At 39.8% G+C, this 20,606-nt stretch overlaps 1 non-coding gene across 1 annotated transcript; it reads right to left on the minus strand.

Moving 5' to 3' along the window:
- Nucleotides 1–4,637: 4,637 nt before the first annotated feature.
- Rnu6-434 (RNA, U6 small nuclear 434) lies at nucleotides 4,638–4,744 on the minus strand. The gene has a single exon (XR_005502996.1). It is a non-coding gene; the product is annotated as a U6 spliceosomal RNA (small nuclear RNA).
- Between the last annotated feature and the right edge of the window lie 15,862 nt (nucleotides 4,745–20,606).

Raw genomic sequence — 20,606 nt, forward strand, 5'->3', positions numbered from 1 at the left:
CCTCCTTTTGTTGTCTGATTTCTCTGGCTAGGATTTTGAGTACTATATTGAATAGGTAGGGAGAGAGTGGGCAACCTTGTCTAGTCCCTGATTTTTAGTAGGATTGCTTCAAGTTTCTCTCCATTTAGTTTGATGTTGGCTACTGGTTTGCTGTATATTCCTTTTACTATGTTTAGGTATGGGCCTTGTGTTCCTGATCTTTTCAAGACTTTTAACATGAAGGGATGTTGAATTTTGTCAAATGTTTTCTCAGCATCTAATGAGATGATCATGTGGTTTTTATCTTTGAGTTTTTTTATGTAGTGGATTATGTTAATGGAGTTCCATGTATTGAATCATCCCTGGATCCCTGGGATGAAGCCTACTTGATCATGAGGGATGATCGTTTTGATGTGTTCTTGGATTCGGTTTGTGAAAATTTTATTGAGTATTTTTGCATCGATATTCATAAGGGAAATTGGTCTGAAGTTTTCTTTCTTTGTTGGGGCTTTGTGTGGTTTAGGTATAAGCATAATTGTGGCTTCTTAGAAGGAACTGGGTAATGTTCCTTCTATTTCTATTTTGTGAAATAGTTTGGACAGTATTAATATTAGGTCTTCTATGAAAGGCTGATAGAATTCTCTACTAAGCTCATCTGGTCCTGGACTTTTTTTTTTTTTTTTGGTTGGCAGAATTTCAATAACTGCTTCTATTGCTTTAGGGGTTATGGGACTGTTTAGATGGTTTATCTGATCATGATTTAACTTGGTATCTGTCTAAAAAATTGTTCATTTACTCCAGATTTTCCCGATTTGTTGAATATAGACTTTCGTAGTAGAATCTGATGATTTTTTTTTTAATTTCCTCAGTTTCTGTTGTTATGTCTCTGTTTTCATTTCTGATTTTGTTAATTTGGATACTCTTTGTACTCTCTGGTTAGTATGGCTAAGGGTTTATCTATCTTGTTGATTTTCTCAAAGAACTAGCTCCTGGTTTTGTTGATTCTTTGTACAGTTTTTGTTTGTTTGTTTGTTTGTTTGTTTGTTTGTTTGTTTGTTTCTACTTGGTTAATTTCAGCCCTGAGTTTGATTATTTCCTGCCGTCTACTCCTCTTGGGTATATTTGCTTCTTTTTGTTCTACAGCTTTTAGGTGTGCTGTCAAGCTGCTAGTGTATGCTTTCTCCAGTTTCTTTTTGGAGGCAAACAGAGCTGTAAGTTTTCCTCTAAGCACTGCTTTCATTGTGTCCTTCAAGTTTGGATATGTTGTGACTTCATTTTCATTAAATTCTAGAAAGTCTTTTTAATATTTTTCTTTATTTCTTCCTTGGCCCAGTTATTATTGAGTAGAGCATTGTTCAACTTCCATGTGTATGTGGGCTTTCTGTCGTTTTTATTGTTATCGAAGACTAGTCTTAGCCTTGGTAATCTGATTGGATGCATGGGATTATTTCAAGCTTCTTGTATCTGTTTAGGCCTGTTTTGTGACAGATTATATGGTCAGTTTTGGAGAAGGTACCATGAGGTGCTGAGAAGAAGGTACATTCTTTTGTTTAGGGTGAAGTGTTCTGTAGATATGTTAAATCCATTTGGTTCATAACTTTTGTTAGTTTCTCTGTGTCTCTGTTTAGTTTTTGTTTCCATGATCTGTCCATTGATGAGAGTGGGGTGTTGAAATCTCCTACTATTATTGTGTGAGGTGCAACGTGTGCTTTGAGCTTTAGTAAGGTTTCTTTTATGAATGTAGGCGTCCTTGTATTTGTACCATAGATATTTAGGATTGAGAGGTCATCTTGGTGGATTTTTCCTTTGATTAATATGAAGTGTTCTTCCTTATCTTTTTTGATAACTTTTGGTTGAAAGTCGATTTTATTCAATATTAGAATGGCTACTCCAGCTTGTTTCTTGGGACCATTTGCTTGGAAAATTGTTTTCCAGCCTTTTACTCTGAGGTAGCATCTGTCTTTGTCACTGAATTGTCTTTCTTTTATGCATCAAAATGTTGGATCCTCTTTATGTATCCAGTCTTTTAGTCTATATCTTTTTATTGGGGAATCTAGTCCATTGATGTTAAGAGGTATTAAGGAATAGTGATTATTGTTTCTTGTTATTTTTGTTGTTAGTGGTGGAATTATGTTTGTGTGGCTCTCTTCTTTTGGGTTTGTTGCAAGACGATTACTTTCTTGCATCTGTTATCCTTTGTAGGGCTGGATTTGTAGAAAGATATTGTGATGGTTTTGTTATGGAATATCTTGGTTTCTCCATCTATGTTAATTGAGAGTTTTGCTGGATATAGTAGCCTGGGCTGGCGTTTGTTTTTTCTTAGGGTCTGTATGACATCTGCCCAGGATCTTCTGACTCATAGTCTCTGGTGAGAAGTCTGGTATAATTCTGATAGGTCCGCCTTTATATGTTACTTAACCTTTTTCCCTTACTGCTTTTAATATTATTTTTTTTTTGGAGCTGGGGACCAAACCCAGGGCCTCGCGCTCGCTAGGCAAGCGCTCTACCGCTGAGCTAAATCCCCAACCCGCTTAATATTATTTTCTTGTTTTGTGCTTTTGGTGTTTTGAGTATTATATGATGTGAGGAATTTCTTTCCTGGTCCCATTTATTTGGAGTTCTGTAGGCTTCTTGTACATTTATGGGCGTCTCTTTCTTTAGGTTAGGGAAGTTTTCTTCTATAATTTTGTTGAAGATATTTATTGGCCCTTTAAGTTGAGAGTCTTCACTTTCTTCTATACCTATTATCCTTAGGTTTGATCTTCTCATTGTGTCCTGGAGTTCCTGAATGTTTTGGGTTAGGAGATTTTTACCTTTTACATTTTCTTTGATGGTTGTGACAATGTTTTCTATGGTATCTTCTGCCCCTGAGAGTCTCTCTTTAACTCTTGTATTCTGTTGGTGATGCTTGCATCTATGGTCCTGATCTCTTTCCTAGCTTTTCTATCTCCAGGATTTTCTCCCTTTGTGATTTCTTTATTGTTTCTACTTCATTTTTATTTCCTGCCTGGTTTTGTTCAATTCCTTCACCTGTGGGTTGTGTTTTCCTGTAATTCTTTAAGGGATTTTTGTGTTTCCTCTTTAAGGACTTCTACTTGTTTACCTGTGTTGTCCTGTATTTCTTTAAGGGAGTTATTTATGTCCTTCTTAAAGTCCTCTATCATCATCATGAGATATGATTTTAAATCCAAATCTTGCTTTTCTGTTGCGTTTAGATATCCAGTATTTGCTTTGGTGGGAGAACTGGGCTTTGATAAGGACAAGTAGTCTTGGTTTCTGTTGCTTTGGTTCCTGGGCTTCCCTCTAGCCATCAGGTTGCCTCTAGTGTTAGCTGGTCTTGCTTTCTCTGACAATGGCTTAACGCTCCTCTAACCCTGTGTGTCATCATCCTGGAGACCTGTTTTCTCCCAGTAGAATCTGTGTATAGGGAGCTGTGGGACCAGGTCAGCTCTGGGCACAGTCAGAAACTGGAAGGGTCCTATCCCAGACTGTTCCTGGGGTTGTGTATCCTGAGGGCTCCAGTTGGGTCGCTTGGAGTAGAAGAGTTACCTCTGCTCTCAGGTATGTCAGCACTCCTAAAAATTGGCTTCCAGCTCTAGCCAGAGGCAGATACTGTAAGGATTCTCTCCCTGACTGCTCCTAGGTTCCTCTGTCCAGAGGGCTCTAGATGGGTTCCTCTTGGGCCAGGAATGTGAGCAGAAGTAGTGGTCTCCCCTGAGTTCTCAGTATTGTCCACATTTCTGAAAGTCCAGTTCTGTCCCCCATGGATTTGGGTACAGAGAGCTGTGGGACCCAGTCAGCTCTGGGTGCAGGCAGAAACCAGAAGCGGAATCTTCACATTTGTTCCTCAATGTATCTGTATCCTTACTCTCTCAAGCAATATTTGGTAAATAGTTGATATTAAATATTTGTTGAATGCAACCACCTTTCTCAAAACTTGAAGTCAGTGATCTGTATTTCACATCTCAATAGAGTTTACTAGTGGTGGTTTCTTCTTGGAGGTGTTTCTCGAGCCTTCCATAACTCCAAATGCCTGTATTGCCCTACTTACCTTTGGGTCGGGCTTCTTCCCTGTCAGACTTCTGATCCTAATCATAGCCCTCTTTTATGCCTTTCTCCTAGACAATGTCCTTCAGTGAATAGCTCTCAATAGTGCCTCTCTGCTGAACATGTACTGTTTTCTCACTAGCCTCAGCCCCTCCTTTCAACTCCAGACAGTTACACTCTAGCCCTCCTCAGCGTCACCCTTCGGCTCGCTGATGCTACCGTCTTAACTCTACCCACAGCGCCATTGACTTTCCTTCTCTTTATTTCATCATCTCACTTCTTCTCCAGACATTTTTCTAGAAACGTACTCTAAAATTCCTTTTGAGGTAGAATCTATTTTAGTCACTAAAACAAAACAAAAAAACAAAATGCCTGACATATCATAAGTACTCGATGCACATTTTCTGAATTTTTTTTCACTTTTTTTCTCCATCTTTATTAAATTGGGTATTTCTTATTTACATTTTGATTGTTATTCCCCTTCCCGGTTTCCAGGCCAACATCCCCTTAACCCCTCCCCCTCCCCTTCTATACGGGTGTTCCCTTCCCCATCCTCCCCCCATTACTGCCCTCCCCCCAACAATCCCGTTCACTGGGGGTTCAGTCTTGGCAAAAATACAGAAAGCTTCACGAATTTGCATGTCATCCTTGCGCAGAGGCCGTGTTAATCTTCTCTGTATCGTTCCAATTTTAGTATATGTGCCGCCGAAGCGAGCACCATTTTCTGAATTCTTGATGGTGATCTCTCCACTGGGGAAACATAGTTTGGGTCACTTCTGCTTACTTTAACTTGTGATAATTTTAGAGTGGGACTAAGGACAAGATAAAGAAGATAGTGCTTAATTCATGGTAGCTGTTCAATTAATATTTGTTTACCTTCCTTTCTGTAAGTCCCACTTAATATAAGAATAGTGTATTCTTTTAGACTGGTTTACTAAGTGGGATCAACACAATATTTCAAGATAGGTATTTCTTCTGTTTAAGATTAAATTGAAGCTCAGAAAATAAATACACAGAATATAAACAAAGGACTATATGTAAACATCTCAGCATAATACCTGTCAGGTATTTGGTGTGCTCTTCAAATATTAGCTTCTTCTCCAGGAACCCCTAGCCTAGCTCTCCTCAAGGTCATTGATATTCAGATAAATCATGGGAACCACTTTGCAACAGCACATCTCCAGTAAATCTGGTTTGGCATTTGGAGAACTGGTGAATGTTCACCACTTTTGCCTTTTTCTCTTAAATAATAGGACCCATTCTTGAACTGAATGAAATTATAGCCCAGGAGCACTGATTCCCAGTGTTGGCAAGGCACTGTTCAGTGCTTTGAGGCAGTAATGGGCATTCTTCCCCATGGCCCTGAGCTCTTCTCCCTACTACGTCTTCAAATAAGATACCAAAGGTTGGTTATAAGTAAGACTAAGCTGATGAGAGACCTGAATCCACCCAAGTTTTATTCAGTTAACTGTGGTACACCTATTCACTTTCCAATTGAATCAGACAAATGTTTTACTCAAGAGATTTCCAGGTGTTTCTCAAATTATTTTAGAGCCCTTTAATTTATTGAACTGTTTTGAATCTTTAAAAAATGATTTGCCTTATGTTCAATTTAATCGAATATTTCCCTTTCAAGAAAGAAAGGTCTGGTCAAAGTAGGCTGGTAGGATATTGGTAACACTTCAAGACATGATTAGCTTTCTCCTCAAAGTTCTTTAAAATGAAACAATAATTAAATATTAGGAGTCTCCCCACAAAGGAGCTCCTGTGTTAAGGGCTTTGTCTGTGATGCAGCTAATGTTCAGATGTAGAGATTTAGGGAAATGATTGGGTCATGGAGCCCAGAATTTATCAATAGATTGATAAATTAGTGGGCTCAAGATTTAATGAACTATTGATAAATGGTGAGACCATTCAAGTTAAGTCTTTATTGGAGGCCCGTCTGGAGCAAGTCTTTGATGGGTATCTTGCCCTGGTCCTTCCTGTTTGTCTTTTTCTGCCTCCTGTCCAACAACAGGCGGGAGAGAAGCTTTGTTCTGCCACTCCTGTCCATGATGTTCATCCTCATCATCAGGCCCACAATGATGAAAACAAGCCAAACACAGAAGGAAACTGAAGAAACCTTGGGCCAAAGTAAACCATTTCACCTTCTTATTCAATCTCTTTCAAGTAAATACCTGTTTGTTTGTTTGTTTGTTTGTTTGTTTGAAATACATAGTCCTTCCTGGCCTGGAACTCACTGTGTAAACCAGGTTAGCCTAGAACTCATGAAGAACCACCTTCCGAGGCTTCCTTAATGATGGGATTAAAGATATGTGCCACCATGCCCGTCTTCTCAGGTATTTATCAAAGCAACCAAATCCAGGCTTAGCACCATTTAACTATCTATAATTCAGGCATCAGGTGTGGGTGATGGCCACTGGACTACTTCATCCTTTATGGTTAGAAGCTGTAAACACAAATAGGCTCTGAAAGCTTATTTGGCTTCTGTGGAGGTTGAATGGAAGTGGCCCCCACAGGCCGGCCCATAGGGAGTGGTACTATTAGGAGGTGTGTCTTTGTAGAGTAGGTATGGCCTTGTCGGAGGAAGTATGTCACTGGGGAATGGGCTTTGAGCTTTCAGAAGCTCAAACCACCAGGCCTGCTGATCCAGGTGTAGACCTCTCAGCTCCTTCTCCATGGGTCTGCCTGCATGCCACCATGCTTCTCTCCGTGACAATAATAGACTAAACCTCTGAAACTGTAAGCCAGCCCCAGTTAAATGTTCTCCTATATGAGAGTTGCTGTGGTCATAGCATCTATTTAAAGCTATCAAACCTTAACTAAGACAGCTCCCAATCATAGGTCTTAGGGACTTAGGACTCAGGAGAATGTTTTATGTTTTCACAAAGAAACATGCTGACCCTAGAGACACAATAGTTCCCAAAATTAACTACTTCAGGAATGGTTTATTGAAGGTTCATTGGGTTTTCATTTTTATTCATCTGCATGAAACTATTTTAATCTGTTTAATATAACTATAATGCTATCTTGCCTCTATCTTTATGTATACTTTTTGAATACCTATTTCATATTTATTCATATTTACCCTTCTTCATGTTTATTTTAGTAATAAAGGCCCTATCACTTTATGCATAAACTTTTCCGTTCATACTCATTTTTCATGCTATGAGTATAAAGCTGGTGGTATGTATATATAATTTTTGCTCATTTAAGCTTGCATTATTTTCTAAAAACATTATCAATAAAAATACTCTAGACCAAGATAACACAATATGTAAGTCAAGTCAAGTCAAATGAAGTGTCCAGATCAAAGCTCTGATGGATCATCTGTAAGCTCATCGGTCTAATGTAAGTGATCTAGAAATAGCCCTGGACAACAGGCAAGAAAATGGCAATAGAAATCCTCAACATCAAATGTTCCTGCCCAAGACTGGATGGAAATGATATTGCTGTGAACTTGGAAAGCCAACCTCACCTTCCCCAAGAATCATATTCAGAATCAGATGCCAGTAAATATTGAATGGATGACTCTTGGCCCTCCAGCAATATTAAAGAAGGAAGAATCAAATGAAATGTCAACCTTACTTGCTCCCAATTTTACTCTGAGAGAATTGAGCTTAGAAAAAAAGGCATGTCATATTAACTTTTATGTAGACAAAATAACATATTGTCACTATGTATGATGATATAATTGGCCATTGTGGTTAATGGAATAGACTGGAAAAGGCTTTAATCCTTAGTTGGAACAGAATTAGGAGGAGGATTATAACTAAATCAGTAAAATATTACAAGTCAAAGGGAGAAATCTGGAGAAACAGAGTTATAAAATCTGACTGACCTAATGGAGCTTATCTGATATCTTTGTTAGATGTCTTTAACTTTTATGAGTCTTCCTATTAACAGCCATAAGTCATGTAATACATTAATAACCATAATAATCATTGCCTTAAATCTTACAGGCTAGCAAGCATTTTTACTTCTCCGGTCATCTTCACTAGCATCCAAAGAACACACACTTCTGTAATTCAAGGCTGGGTCCTATCTGTTTCCACAACCCTGAGTCCACTCATGGTTGACTACTTAAAAATATTTTGTTCTTAGTAGCCCTCATGTTACAAAGGATTAGAGGGTTAATTTGTCTGAAACTCTGAAGCCACAGAACTGGGAACTTGTTTTAAGCTTCCAAATTCCCTGGCATTTACTCAGCCCAAGGAAATAAATCTCTCTCAGCAAATGATGCATGTATTTTGTTAGTGATGTTTTTAAATTATTCAAGGTAATATGCATGTAGAGACATATTCATGTTGACCTACCTGTTCTCATTCTTTGTGTAAAGTTCAGGCATATTCTCTCAGACTTTTCAGTAAAAGTGCATACATAGTTTAACAATATTCATACAGATGGTTGATAGCAGTGTTAGAATTCTAGGATGCTATTAAATAAGCAACTATTTCCCTATTTTCAACAGTTTTTGTTTGCTTCTTGAGACAGTATCTCACTATGTTAATTAGGCTGGCCACAAACTCACAGAGATCTGCCTGCCTCTGCCTCCTAGGTGCTTGGATTAAAGGTGTGGCTACCACACCTGGCTTTCCCTCTATAGTTCTTGTATATCTGCATACACTTGTGTCACCCCACACATACAAACACACTACAAATCATCTATTTCCACATGTCGGCCCTTCTTTCTATGCTTCTCTTTATGTGTCCATTCAGTTCTCTTTGGCCACAGTCAGATGTTCTAGTCCTGGAAGGACAGAGGGAGCTAGTCAGAAACCTAATATTTAGAACAATCCCCATGGCCAGAGAGAGGTGTGTTATAATCTGTAAGCCTGGGTCTTGTGTTATACCTGCAGCCAGAGGTACTCAGCAGGATACTCAGGAGATAGCAACAAAGTGGAGGGGAATTGGTCAGTCATTAACAACAGCTTACCACTAGTACATATCAATTCCCAAGAACTGAAGAAGTATGATTATAGAAGATTGACTGGAATGAATGAACAAAGACCCTTAATGCCAGCCAAAAAGGAGAGGTGGGTGAAGTGGTTCTACTTAAGATCATTGTAAACATGTTTAAAATGATAACATTTACTAAAAAACAAGATGCCAAGAAATAAAAGTTCATAAGACAACAAAAGAATTTAAAAAGAGGTATGTGCCTAAAGAATAAAGGTGAAATGGTGATGAATATGAAAGAAATTGGGGACCAGGAAAAGTAGTAGGAAGTTGAGTCCCTTAATGACAGTTGAGAAAGATGTGGTGAGATGTATTATGGGTTTGTTTTAAGATAACATCATCTTATTTCATAACAGAACTACAGGCAGTGATCTGCTTCTTAAGTAGGAAGAACACTTGAAGGACATGCTAGTGCCATAGAATCTTTAAAGGTTAACAGCAGCAGAGGAGACATTTATTTCAAATCACACTTATGAGCCAGAGCCACTACATATGCTGAACAGCAGTTATCAAACTACCTGAAGCATATAGTGATATGCCTCTGAATGCTAGCTGCAGGGCAGCAAGGCATGCCGTTCCTGTGCAGCAAGGCAGTGGGCAACTCAAAGTAAGAGTTTAATTCTGATTTTGGTGGATAGGAGGCAAAGTAGACGATCAAAATAGGCTGTAGAATTTAGGAAGAGGGACAGAGTCTCTTTGGAACATTTCTAGGAGACATATTGAATGCTGGTGTTGGCATTAATTAATGCTTACTGAAATGAGCTAATTGATTCTATTGTAGGATAAAATAACTGGTGAGTGCTGCCATATAATTAACTGTGGTGATTGCGAGAAAAGAGGAGATTTAAAGGACATACTTTTACAGGTGTGCGTGTGTGTGTGTGTGTGTGTATGTGTGTGTGTGTCTGTGTGTGTCTGTGTGTGTGTGTGTGTGCGCGTGCGCGCACGTGCACACGTGCGTGCATGCCAAAGGACAGTCCCCTGAATTTACTCAAGTACCTTATTTTGAGACAAGGCCTGGAATTTAATGAATATGCTGGGCTACTGGCCAGCAAGCTCCAAGGATCTGGGGATCTCTACTCCCCAGCCCTGGGGCACAAGGCTTGGTTTTAACTCCGTCATTCAGTACTTAGATTCAGAGGCCTTTAGATTTCCTGCACTGTCTATAAGGCAGCTGTGGTGTTCAAGTTCCCTTCTTTCTAGACTTGTTTTGAAATGGCTTCTTTCATAATATGACCTCACTTTTCATGGTTATAAACATTTTCATAGCTACTGTGACAATATACATTATGCCTAATTAACTATTATGTAACATTAACTAATGAATGCAGTGCTCGGTCATGTGGCAAACCAAATGCTGTGCACTTGTATGAAATGGAACCCATACTTGCCTTCCTGTTGTAAAGCATGGTCTTCTGTATGCATTATGTACAGTGTGGGTACACAGAAGAATGTTGGTAAATTAGTGTGACATAGATAGAACGTAAGTGTGTTCATATATACTTTTGTTAGGCACATTTCTTTGAAGAAATCAGGATATGATTTCTTGTAGTTAACAAGAAGAAATCAGAAATAAAATCAGTATGAATTCATTCTTTAGAGCAAATAAGAAGAGCCTGCTATAGAAGCATAGAGGACAGATACATCATCCATGGATGCAGACTGTTAAAGATCTTGGAATCATGGTAATACTCACCACAGGGCATATACTATAGAACAGATATGAAGCAATTGGGTAGACAGGATGAATCAGCTAGGAGATGCCATCAGTCTCCAAATCAATCTCTCAATCTCTCAATCTCTCAATCTCTCAATCTCTCAATCTCTCTCTCTCTCTCTCTCTCTCTCTCTCTCTCTCTCAACTCTTCCTTTTATTAATTATTGCAAACCACACAAGTCTTCAATGGACCACACACCTAGCAACTAAGGACAACCTCCAACTTTGACACTCCAGTCAAGTTTTATGGGTATATAAAGAATTTGCAGGAGCAGCAAGAGGAGGCAACCAAAAGATGGATCTGGAAGCCCTGATAGCATCAAGACTTTATGGCTATGAGCTCATTATTCTCCCATGTCTAAACTTGACCTAGAATTAGATTTCTTCTGTGCAATCAATACAAGGGCACATTTGCCCAAATGAATGTGATGATATTGTCACCTCAAATTAGCAACCAGTTGTTTCAGATGTGCCTATTAGCCTCCTTCCATGTCTATTTAGCAAGAATGTCACACAGCTTGCTTCTTTGGGACCTCCTTCAATAAAAGATCTCAGATCTATATCATTGGAAGAATCAAGCTAGGAATCCAGTAAGGAAGGCCATACCCCACCTTGGGGGCCCAACTAATGTTGAAGCCCTAAAAACTATGGAAAACTTCAATGTTCTACTAAACTCTTCATACCACTTCACAACAGTGGTAGGATGCTAAGTTGGAAATATCTAATAGCTTCTAGAAGTATGGGTCTGGACTTTGGGGAAAAAGTAAGAATTTTCGGTATATCATTGAATCACTTGTCTAGTTATACCTGTTCACTCAATAATATTTATTGAACACCAACTATATGTCAGACATTCTTCAAGATACTATAGTTTTGTCAGAAAGCAGCAAAGATTGGGTTCTCATTGTTCTAGAATTTGGAATCTGGTAGGATGATAAAAGATGACTGAGGCCTTGAGTGGTGATAATTTTTCCAAAGATATAGAGAAACTCTAAGTTAGTGAGGGAGCATAAGAGAGAAAAAAATCAGTTATAGCAAAAGAGAGAGAGGTAATATGGGAAACCAGAAGAGTACAGGTTAGGTTAAGATATGAGAATATCAGGGCTGGAGAGATGGCTCAGTAGTTAAGAGCACTTTCTGCTTTTGCAGAGGCCCAACTTCTACATCTGGAGACCCACAACCATCTGTGATTCCAAAGGGTCTGACTTGTCTTTTGGGCTTCATGGACACCTGCACAGTAGGCACATACATCCTCAGATTCACAGAGAATACACAATAAAAACTAGAAATAAATCTTTAATATAGGAGAATTTCAAAGGGGGTGGAAGATTGAACATCATACCCTGCTTTAAAAAAAATCAAGAATATAAAAGGGGGCTGTAATTGCTAAAGGACATTTACTTAAATTCCTGAAACTTTTAAATCCAACATGCTCTTTCTTACAGACTCTTCCAGTGCCTATACAACTTCAACGCAACAGTCTTCTACCCTGTACCCTCTGATAAAAAGTAGAGGAGGGGCAGTGAAAGGGGGCTTTCCTGATAAAAATTTAGGACCTCGGGGTTGGGGATTTAGCTCAGTGGTAGAGCGCTTGCCTGGCAAGCGCAAAGCCCTGGGTTCGGTCCCCAGTTCAGAAAAAAAGAAAAATGAAAAAAAAAATTTAGGACCTCATTTGTGTGTGTGGGGTGTGTGTTCAAATCTATGATCTCTTATCTGAGCAATGTGTTCAACCACACATTTAAATAGAGCATACATCTCAGTTCTCACAACTCTGAACTTCTTGTCAATGGCTAGGACTCTGTCGTTCCCAGTCCTTATAGTGGAAGAACAGTGTTTCAACTCAAGTTCTCAGGACCCTAACTCACTTTATTCTGCCTGAATTGGACTTTGGCAATGAAGATAGAAGCAGTGAACCATTTGGGAAACATCAGAGGCAATTGTAGAAAGTACTAGCAGCTGCAGATCCAGCAGGAGAGAGGACCTAATGTCAGGACCGATGAGGTACTGCCTTAAAGGATATGCCTAGGCCACTCCCTGAAGAAGTGTGTCATGGAGATAAAGCCAATTTCTGGCTATCCCACCACCAAATCAAGCTTAGCTCAAACCACCTATCTAAGCTATGTCCTGTTTGATGAGTTGGTTTACCAAGCAAGCAGTCCACCTCAGCTATTTTTTCATGTACATATTTGAATGCCTTAATCTCTGCTGCAATGTCAGTGGGGCAGACTCCTCTTTGTAGCACACCCCACCTGCAGATAATGATCTTTGTTTAGGCAGTAGACAGCAGTTAAAGTACCAGGTTTTGTCCTGGTCCCAGGTGTAGAAGAATCACTCTATGCATTAGGTTATGCAAATACAGAATTCACTAGAAGTCACAGTGACTGCAAAGACATGAGGTATGATAGCAGGACCTGGGATGCAGGTGAGGAGGCCCGTTGGCTAATCTGTGTAAAGCTAGCCTTTGGGTGAACTTTAGAGTCAACTCATTTCCTCTTAGAAACTGCTCAATGACAATAGTCACAGTCTCTAGTTTAGCTCAACAACCTTGATGTCCTCAGTCTGTCCCAGCACACTTTCTACTGTGCCCAGTTGGTCCCAGGTCTAACCCAAACTAAACAAACACCTTATAGCCCCATGAATTAAGTATCTCATAGAAGTCTGTCTCTAAGTCATGTACCCATTGCCTAAAAAAAAAGAGGCCCCAATCAGTAAGTGTCCACATCACTACATCCACTACAGGGCTTTCCCTTGCTGTGTGTGCTGGCCAGAGAGGTTAGAGGTTCTCAAGGTGTTTGTGCCAGCAGTCAGTGTTTGCATGTTTACAATGCTATGTTATTGGTGGATTTTAAAGTCCTCCCTCACAAAGCTTGATACACACATTAAGTTAGTCTAATTACTAGCTTTGCAACCAGACAAATGTCAACTCTTGGCACTCTTGAAAACATTACTTGTACCAGACTTTTGGCTACTTTATTGGGTTCCCTTTTTCTACCATCATGCTCCACCCAATCCCTTCCAACCTTCCAACACTAGGTAGGAGAGAAAGAAGACTAGATGGGAATGGGGGCATCACTCTGGTTAGGCATCTTCCTGATGAATAGAGACATTGAGTTTCTTGGGGCAAGTTTGGTCTTCATCATCAGGATATTCCTACCAGCAATCAACAACCAACAACTAGCAACAGCAGATATCAGCAGCAGGAGAAGGAGAAACAGCAGCAGCAGCAGGGGGAGCAGCAGTCTCTGCCCCTTCCTGGGCTCTAGCATTTTTATACTTCTCAAGACTGCCCAGAATTCCAAACATCATGCACTTGCACAAACTATATGCAGTTGGCAAAATCACGCCCTTTCCAGTGCATGAGGCAAATCAGTCTGCTGCTGTGGACAATCTAAAGCCATATCCCACACCTTGAATTAAAACAAAATCTTATAACATTTATATGTTTAAAGAAAGCAAAATTCTCACTATAATTACTACCTGGTATAGGCTAAGGGCTGGCTCCTCTAAAAGCAGTAAAATTGGTTTCTTCTACCTATCTCTATTTGAATTTAAATGTAAAAAATAGGACAACATTAGCTTAACTGGATGAGGTACCCAGGAATCCATAAGCATATTGTATTTTGTTCTGAGTCTGGTTCTCATCCATTGGTTTAACATGTTTGTTGAGTACGATCACATGGAAGGCTAGGTGTTGAAGGTGAAGTATGAACAGAAAAAGCATGGCACCTAAAGGACAACACCCAACATACACATGCTTGTTCTCTTGCCACACACACTCAGGCACACAGATTTACACACCCTCACAAACATGGGAACATTCACACTACATAAATACACATTCATATACAAGTACTGGGTAGAAATCAATGATAATTCATTCTTTGGCTGTAAGAGGGGAACAATTGAATGTGGTTCAGGTTGTCTGTATAGCTTTCTGATAAAGAAACTAAAGTCTTCACACTTAAGAACAGATTATCTCAAGCTATAAAATACAGAACATGAGGAGGTTATTATTATTATTATTATTATTATTATTATTGTCTTTATCATGATCATTTGCTTGCTTGAATGAATGCCTTGGTCAAGTTACTTAACTTCACCCATATTTCATTTTCCAATCTGTAAAATGGGCATGAGCTAACATCTTGTATTAAGTGCAGTAACATCTGTAAAAGGATGAAAATTACAGCTTCATTGTAGTGTACTCATCTAGTATAGCTAAGACTTTGACTTCGATCCCTGGTATTTGGCAACAATGGTAAACTGTATATGTAAGTATGTAGAATAGTACATGTCTCTAGTTCAGAATTCAGTGAACATGAGTTGTTAAGATTGCCAAATCTAGCTTAAATTGTATATTCTGGAGTACATATAGCATTTTAGAAATACAGGCTTTCAGTAGGAAACCAAGGCATTAGAAAAGTGATTGACAAAACTACCAGCTAAAACAGATGCAAATTAATTATGGAATATTTTTGGTCTTCCCCATTTCTTAACAATATTGTGTTAAGAATTTTTACCAGATACTCAGCACCTCAGAGCTGACTCCAATGGATTAGAAAGAAAAGCCTTTCTTAGGTCCAGCTTGGATGGAGACATGCATTGACTCCACTGTGCTGACTGACATGATCATGTGCAGGGAGCCAAAGCGTTGCACCTCCTGGCAGAAGGGCAAGCAGTAACCACAGGGGCTTAGGCCCACAGAGGGATTGCCTGTGAGTAAGGGCATGATTCAGGGGTTCAACAATCAACAGTGCTGACAAAGGCACACTGTCTCCCTGACGGTACAGAATCGTATTACTGTACACACAAGTGTCTCACACCTGAGAGAGATGAAATTACACTGCTTAATCCCAGAACCAGCTCAGCAAGAAGTCGCTCTGACATTTCAGATAGGAGTTGTCTCTGGCAGAGAAAACATAGCATGGCAGCGACCAGGCAGTTTTCAGCAATAAGAAGGGCCTGGTCTTGTGAGTGGAAATGGTCTTTGATGCTTGGTTTCCTTTATTAGCTCCTCCTGAGAGGTCCAAGCACAGTGCACTCTAGGGCGACTCTTGCTTGTCCTGTTTCTATCCTTACAGTCTTCATTGAGGTTGCACAGGCATCTTAAACCAAAGTAGATTGATAGCAGGTAACTTGCCAAAAAATCATTCCTGTCAGCAAGCCGGAACTTCACACTGATGAAGGTCAGTGAAAAAAATTACTTCTGTGCTGGGATGTGTCAGGGAACATACACAGGGACGTCATCCAAACTGAGGCCAGTCAGAAGTTTCATAGCTTCCGTCTTGGAGTTAAAATGCTAGGACAGTGTTTGAAGGTCGTGTAAGCAAATGTCTTCCCAGGAGCTCTGCCGAGCACCGTGCCTCAGACGTACTGTGTCTGCCACCGCTGCCTGTGCCATAGGAGGGCCACGGCCATGGAAAGGTACCAAGCATTAGACCTTCTTCCTGCAACTCTTGCGGACTGTACTCCGGCTCTTTGCCCTCTCCCTCTCATGGGAAGCTGTCTTGGCTGAGAGTTTCATGGGAAGTTTAATCTGTGAGACATAGATTAATTGACTTGCTTACCAAACAGAGAACAATGTGACAAGGGTGAGCCAACATTTCAATCCAGATGATGTATGACAAAAGAAAAAACAGAACTAAAGATGGATAATATGAGGAAAAAAAACTAAAATAAAAAAACTTCAAAACATATAATAAGTAGATGTTTGCTTTCTCTTTCTGTTCAATGATAAGATTTCTGCCATTAGAGGCCACAGCGTTGGGCTTTTTATTTAATGAGTCTTCCTTGAAATTGTGTGTGTGTGTGTGTGTGTGTGTGTGTGTGTGTGTGTGTGTGTGTTTACTACAAAGTGGGCAAGCACACTGACACTGAACTACTTACTAGCTTATGCTTTCCCTTTTATTGAAAATAGATTCTTCTCTTACATAAGGTAACCTGATTACCTCTCTCTTATCCTTCCAGTTCCTCCTCACCTCTCCTCCCACCCCCATTCACTCCTTTGCTGTCTCTTGTTAGAAAAAAACAGGCTTGAGATAACAACAAAATATAAAAATAAAACATAATAAGATAGAGCAAAAACTATCACATCAGAGTTAGACAGGACAAACAGAAGGAAAAGACAGAGGCCAAGAGAAGGCACAAGAATCTGAGACCCACTCTTTGAATACTCAGTAATCCCATAAAATCATTAAACTGGAAGCCATGATATATGATACATGCAGAGGACCTGGTACAGACCCATGCAGGTCCTGTGTATGCTGTCTCAGACTATGAGTTCACAAGAGCTTTGGTCATGTTGCTTTAGAGGACTTTGGGGGATTTTGGTGTCCTCCATCCTCTCTGGCTCTGACCCTCTTTCTATCTCCTTTCTCATGCGGACACTGGCCTATTTAATGTCCTTTATCCCAGTGGTTCTCAACCTTCCTAATACAGTTCCTCATGTTGTGGTGATTTCCAACCATAAATTATTTTATTACTACTTCATAACTGTAATTTTGCTACTATTATGAATCGCAATGTAAATATCTGATATGCAGGATATCTGATGTATAATTCAAAAGGGATCATGACCCATAGATTGAGAAGAGCTTTAGCCCATGTGTATATGCTTCCTTAAATGTGCATGCACGCACACACACACACACACACACACACACACACACGCACGCACGCACTCACGCACACACGCACGCACGCGCGCGCACCAAGTGACAAACTCAGGCTGTTGTTCTTTTTTATAATTTGTTGGAGAGTCTGCTAATCTGAAGTACACAGGGGAGACTTGCTCCTTATAAGACAGCAGAGAATTTCAGGTTATAGATACACCGCAGAGGACTTGCAACCCGTTCCCCAATAGGGGTTTTTAGGGGGGCTAGAGAGGTAGCTCAGTGGCTGAGAGTGTGCAACTCCTCTTCTAGAGAGTCCAAATAGCACTCATGTCAGGCAATTCACAATTGTCTGTAACTCCAGTTTCTGTTGATCCAACAATTCATGACTTGGTGAGGATCTTCACTCAAGTATAGATACCCACACTCAGACACATATGCACAATAAAGGAGAGGATAAATGCTAAATATAATGCTTTAAGAGCAGGCACTTTTAGAGCCCAGTCAACATTTCATTATAATGCTGTGATGTGGAGATCTTTACATGCACAAAGACTCATCCATGTCTGAATATGCCTGGGAGCAGGACAGCTCTGTTAGATGTCTATGTTAACTAGTGTTTTCAGAAGAGCTGTGCTGACTTACTCTCGATATAGCAAGGTTGGGGTGAGGCTGGTTTCCCAAACACTGACCAGACCAGTGTGTTCCCAGTTCTTTGAGTTTTGTCACGCATAGGGTAACAAGGATCTCTTGGTGTTTTTCTCTGCATTGCTCCTATAGGGAGCAAAACATTCCCTGTAAATTGAGACTTTGACTCATTTCCCCTTTTCTTTTCTTTTTCTTTCCTTTTCCAATTTTTTATCATTTATTTATTTGTTTATTCACATAGCTGCATTTATCAAGATGTTCCTTCATAATTCTCAAGGAAGAGAGAGAGAGAGAGAGAGAGAGAGAGAGAGAGAGAGAGAGAGAGAGAATCAACAGTCACAGCCTGCCAAAGCCAAAACTGATCAAAAGCCAAAGAGCTCATCATGTTTAAGAGCACTCTATTTTCCTTGGTCCCCTTTCAATTACTGTCTCTATTAATCATCTCTAAGCAAATCAAATTCCAATCATATAAGCGATTTGTATCTCCTACAACAAATCACAGAACCTGCTTTACCCACACGAACTGACATGGGCCTTTCATTCTGCCTGGAATACCTTTCCAGTCTCAAGGCTGAAACATGTCTGTTGAGCAAGTTTGTCTTTCATGCAAAACAATGAATGCAGCCCTTCTTTGTGAGGTTTCTCTGCTTGTCGTCCCCCCTGGCCCTGATCATCTCTACAGCATTTCTTACTCCATAGCTCAGGTCATACTCTACAATGAGGGCGCTGAAGTCAGGCCAAATCTTGCTTCTGTTATGTATTTGCTCTTTGACCGTGAACTTCGGTATCCTCAGCTGTAAAATGAGGCGAACAGGAGCATCCGGGGGACTTCTTTGAGAATTAAATAAGCTAATACTTGCTAAAGCATTAAGCAGTGCCTGTGCTAAAATAGTGTCAGACACACAAAATGGGATCACAACTAAATGTAGCCAAGTTGAGCTCAGTGCCAACCTCAGCAACAGCACTGCCTTCCGAGAGGCAGTTGGACCTGGTTTGGCTGTCCTTCTAGCCCTTGGATGTTTTAGAATACGGGGTCAGACTACACCTGACAGTTCTGTAAAATAGATTTAAGAAAAGTCTCCAAAACAAACAAAAAGGAATGTATGTTGTCTCTAACACAAGCAAATACAAAGTCTGTGTTTGTTAAATTGTTAAGAAAATACAGAGGAAGATAAGTAGAGTAGAATTAAACAGAGGTTTGTGGGAGGGTTTTATTACAGATATAAGGTAGAGAAAGAATAGAGATAGCAGAAGTCACTAAGAGAGTATTCCAGAAAGGGAAAATAACCCCCCAGGGGCTCCTGGGAGATTCCTGGGTCTTAGGTACCTTTGCTCGCAGTCTCAACAAACATACTGAAACATAACTCTGGTGCAAAATATTTTCTACCTTGGCTTTTGAAATGATTCTAATGTTAGTACTTCTTTGATTCATAATTGGTTACAATTTTTATGTAATTATTTCTAAATAATTAAATTATTTTAATTATTTTATAATTAGCTAATGATTTCTTTCAGCAATCACTAGGCACCCATGAGAAATTTTAAGTTAAAAAAAAAGCATATCCACAAATTGTTTTTAACTCTAATGAGATGTCTGTGAATATTAAATTTAATAGCTGATGAAGTTGATGTTATAACATGTAGCTATGTCCCTACATAGTTTAAGTTCGCATATCACAATGTGCAGCGAAAACTAAGCATTTCTTTGTTTCCTTTCCTTTCCTTTTTGGGTCTTGAAACGCTCTTGGGCTTTCACCTAGGCACTATGCCTGCAGAGCCACGATCACAGGTAAGGCAAGCTCAGCCTGCTCAAAGGCCCGAAGGCAAGTACAATCAAGTTTTACGCTGAATGTGGCAAACTATTGTCTTTGCTGAAGCCAAGAATCCATGTGGAGGGTTAGCTGGGTACGTACTTGTTAAGGGAACCCACTGTCTTTATAAGTAAAGGCCTGTACAAGAACAAACAAACCTATTTAGGCTGGGGAATGTGGGGAACACACTACCTGTTCTCATCACTTGCCAAGAACACCATGCCCTCATTTCAGCTCAACTTCAGACACCAAGGCTGGGACCTATTTTCTAGCTGAATGAAATTCACTGTAGTGAATGCCTGTCATCCCAGCAATGGAGAGGCTGAGAAGGAAGATTCTGAACTCAAGGCCTGCCTGGCCTCCATAGCAAGACTCCATTTCAAATAACAAAAAATATAGACATATTAAATATAATATAGTATTAATATTATATATTATGTATTATATATATAGTATTAGTATTATATAATATGTAATATGCTATATAACACATATACAGCCAGAAAGCTGGTTCTCGCATCTTCTACAAGAAAAATGTTCTAGCATTTTGAAGCCACGTAGAAACTTTTCTCTGTTATCACTGGGTGAGACATTGCTTGTCATTGTCCTTGGCATCAAGGCTGAAAAAGTCACTTCTCAAGTTCTGAGAAAAGACTGTCTACATGGAATATCAGGCCTGGACATATCGTTTTGGGAGGAACCATATGCATGTGTTCCTATGAGGGAATCAGGTATTTTGCCCACCTTTAGGGGAAGACACTGAGCATCCGTCTGTATGATGTTCCTGGAGTTCTGCAAATCTGGGAACCTGAAGCCACGCTTGTACTCTTGTTT

The sequence above is a fragment of the Rattus norvegicus genome, chromosome 3 (assembly GCF_036323735.1).
Source record: "Rattus norvegicus strain BN/NHsdMcwi chromosome 3, GRCr8, whole genome shotgun sequence".
Classification (NCBI taxonomy): domain Eukaryota; kingdom Metazoa; phylum Chordata; class Mammalia; order Rodentia; family Muridae; genus Rattus; species Rattus norvegicus.